This window comes from Rhinolophus sinicus, chromosome 18 (assembly GCF_057876585.1).
Source record: "Rhinolophus sinicus isolate RSI-liver-muscle chromosome 18, RSI-T2T, whole genome shotgun sequence".
Taxonomy (NCBI): Eukaryota; Metazoa; Chordata; class Mammalia; order Chiroptera; family Rhinolophidae; genus Rhinolophus; species Rhinolophus sinicus.
This window is the reverse complement of record NC_142518.1, coordinates 79,558,667-79,562,500: the sequence shown is the minus strand read 5'-3', so window position 1 is coordinate 79,562,500 and position 3,834 is coordinate 79,558,667.

Here is a 3,834-nt window from a genome sequence, read left to right as displayed (position 1 = left end):
CCACCAGCAATTTTCCTTGCCTATTAGACAGTAGGGAAATTTCTAGCAACTTTGAGATTTTAGAGCATCAGAGGCATAAAATTTAAGATGGAAGGTATTTTAGAGAATGTACTCTTGTTTACCTGTTTGTTTGGGAGGAATATTATTCCCATTGCCATACGTGGTTTTTCATGACACGGCTCCTGTCTACATTTTTAGTGTCATCTTTTGTAATTCTTTGCCTCAAACTCTTAAGCTTATGTGTCCTTCCCTATGCATCCACCTACATGTTGTTTCTCATTTCTGTGCCTTTGCTCATGCTACTTCTGGAAATTCCTGCCCTCCTTATTTGGCTAACTACTAGTCATCCTTTAAGACTCTGCTTAGTTGTCACCTCCTCCAGGACTTTCCACAATGGTTGCACCTCTATTACTGCAGACTGGGTTTAGACACCTCTCCTCTGTAATCTTAGGCTACTCTATACACGTTTTACATTGTGTGAAACTATTTGCACACAGTCTTCTAGACTGCAAGTTCTCTGAGTGCAGGGCAACTGTTTTAATCATTCCTGTATTCCCAACACTTAGCATAAAATCTGACACAGAATAGGGACTCAGTAAATGCTTATTAGAAAATTCCACTCAGAAGGGCTGTTGAATGACTTTCTGATCACAAAAGGGAAAGTTCAACTGGTCTAGAATCCATCCCCTAGAGATCATAAAACATGAGGAGCATATTTTTCTCTTCTTTGCGGTCTGACTTATTAAATGCGGAACAATTGTGTTTGTGAACTTTTTATTTATTTGGGACTTGAAAAATATAGAAATTGAGTGGGCACAAGACAGAGGGACCTACATTAACTTAGTCACAGGGGTATGAATGAACATGGTGTGGGAGAACATAACAAGACTCTGTTAATTGGTGGGATACTAAGAAATAAGGGTGGAGAGAGAAAGTGTGGACATTCATGTGCTTTGAAATCCAGGTTTAGCCATGGCCTGATAGGCAATAGTAAAGTAATTGTTAACTTGAGGATGACACAGAATACTCCAATTGTGAAAAAACACCTCAGTATTATAGTTAATGACCTCGATGCACTGAGTTGTGAAATACTGGAGTTTTAACTATGCGCCATCTCTTCTAGGACACGTGCACCACAGCCATGAATCTGCTCAGCTTATAAAAAAAGAAAAAGAAAACATTGACAGCAGTGTGAAGATTTATTTGGTAATAAGTCACCAAAAACTAAAAATCAGTTCATAACTGTGATTTTTGTCCAGGAGAAAGTTAAAATAAAAATTAATACAATAGTTATACCCCACATTCTTTTCCCTTCTCACTGAAGTTAAATTTATATCATTATCCATGAAAGCTACTTCAATTTTGGTTTTAGTCACTAAAAATAAAGCTTTCTTTTAGCTATTTGGATTTGAAAATTTTGCACCACTGTGAAAGCATTTGAACAATCTCACAAACCCAATGCCTTATTTAGCAACCATACTGTTTTCTAGCCTTCTCTTGAAAGAACCCTATTAAACTTCACCAGCTGAAAGTCTAAGAGAAGCAACTCCATTAGTCTATCTATAGGAAGTATACATATACCAGGGGTGCCAAAAACAGGTATACAAGTGGACACTTTGGTCAACATTGCTCAGGCATTATTTTGCCGTAATCAGAATTATCTGGATGCTGATGGTAACCACTTTGAGCATCTCCTGTAATTGCAGAACTCAAACGTGACTTGTACTCATCTTTTGTTATTGGTATATATTGAGTATTACCATTTTAATACAGATTTCCTTTCTTAAAATGTGTATACATTTTTGGCACCCTCAGTATGTATATATTTCCTATCATAGTAAATGATGTGTATGAAATATTCCTTTAGAGTTTATAGTTTCAGACATTAACCACTTTATTAACATATGAGACTCTACCCAGAGTCAAAACATTATTAAATTACTTCTTTTTTTTTTTAATTAAATTTATTGGGGTGACAATTGTTAGTAAAATTACATAGATTTCAGGTGTACAATTCTGTATTACATCATCTATAAATCCCATTGTATGTTCATCACCCAGAGTCAGTTCTTCCATCACCATATATTCGATCCCCCTTACCCTCATCTCCCCCCCCCCCCGTTACCCTCTGGCAACCACTAAACTATTGTCCGTGTCTATGAGTTTCTGTTTCTCATTTGTTTGTCTTGTTCTTTTGTTGTTTTTGGTTTATATACCACATATCAGTGAAATCACATGGTTCTCTGCTTTTTCTGTCTGACTTGTTTCGCTCAGCATTACTCTCTCAAGATCCATCCATGTTGTCACAAAAGTTCCTATATCATCTTTTCTCACTGCCGAATAGTATTCCATTGTGTATATGTACCACAACTTCTATATCCATTCATCTATCGAAGGACATTTTGGTTGTTTCCATGTCTTGGCCACCGTAAACAAAGCTGCAATGAACATTGGAGCACACGTGTCTTTGTCTATAAATGTTTTCAGATTTTTTGGGTAGATACCCAGGAGAGGGATTGCTGGGTCATACGGCAATTCTATTCGTAATTCTTTGAGGAACCTCCACACTGCCTTCCATAACGGCTGCACCAGTCTGCATTCCCACCAACAGTGTATGAGGGTTCCTTTTTCTCCACAACCTCTCCAACATTTGTTACTATTTGTCTTGTTGATGATAGCCATTCTGACTGGGGTGAGGTGATATCTCATTGTGGTTTTGATTTGCATTTCTCTGATGATTAGTGATGTTGAGCATTTTTTCATATGTTTATTTGCCATTTGTATGTCCTCTTTGGAGAAATGTCTCTTCAAGTCCTCTGCCCATTTTTCAATTGGGTTGTTTGTTTTTTTGTTGTTGAGTTGCATCAGTTCCTTGTATATTCTGGATACTAGCCCCTTATCGGAGGCACTGTTTGCAAAAATCTTCTCCCATTCAGTTGGTGGCCTCTTTATTTTGTCAATGGTTTATTTCGCTGTGCAGAAGCTTTTAAGTTTCATATAGTCCCATTCGTTTATTTTAGCTTTTACTTCCATTGCCTTTGGAGTCAAGTTCATAAAATGCTCTTTGAACCCAAGGTCCATAAGTTTAGTACCTATGTTTTCTTCTATGCAGTTTATTGTGTCAGGTCTTATGCTTAAGTCTTTGATCCATTTTGAATTAACTTTGGTACATGGTGACAAATAGCAGTCCAGTTTCATTCTTTTGCACGTGGCTATCCAATTCTCCCAGCACCATTTATTGAAGAGGCTGTCTTTGCTCCATTGTATGTTTTTAGCTTCTTTGTCAAAAATTATCTGTCCATATTTATGTGGTTTTATTTCTGGGTTCTCAATTCTATTCCATTGGTCTATGTGTCTGTTTTTCTGCCAATACCATGCTGTTTTGATTATTGTGGCCCTGTAGTACAGGCCAAAGTCAGGAAGTGTGATACCTCCATTATAGTTCTTTTTTCTTAAGATTGCTTTGGCTATTCGGGGTCTTTTGTGGTTCCAAACAAATCTGATGATTTTTTGTTCTATTTCTTTAAAATATGCCATTGGGATTTTGATGGGGATTGCATTGAATCTGTATATTGCTTTGGGTAATATGGCCATTTTAACTATGTTGATTCTTCCAATCCATGAGCACGGAATGTCTTTCCATTTCTTTGTGTCTTCTTCAATTTCTTTCAAAAATGTCTTATAGTTTTCAGCATATAGGTCTTTCACAACCTTGGTTAAGTTTATTCCTAGGTATTTTATTCTTTTTGCCGCAATTGCAAAAGGAATTGTTTTTTGTATTTCTTTTTCTGAGATTTCATTGTTAGTATATAGGAAGGCAATGGACTTTTGTGC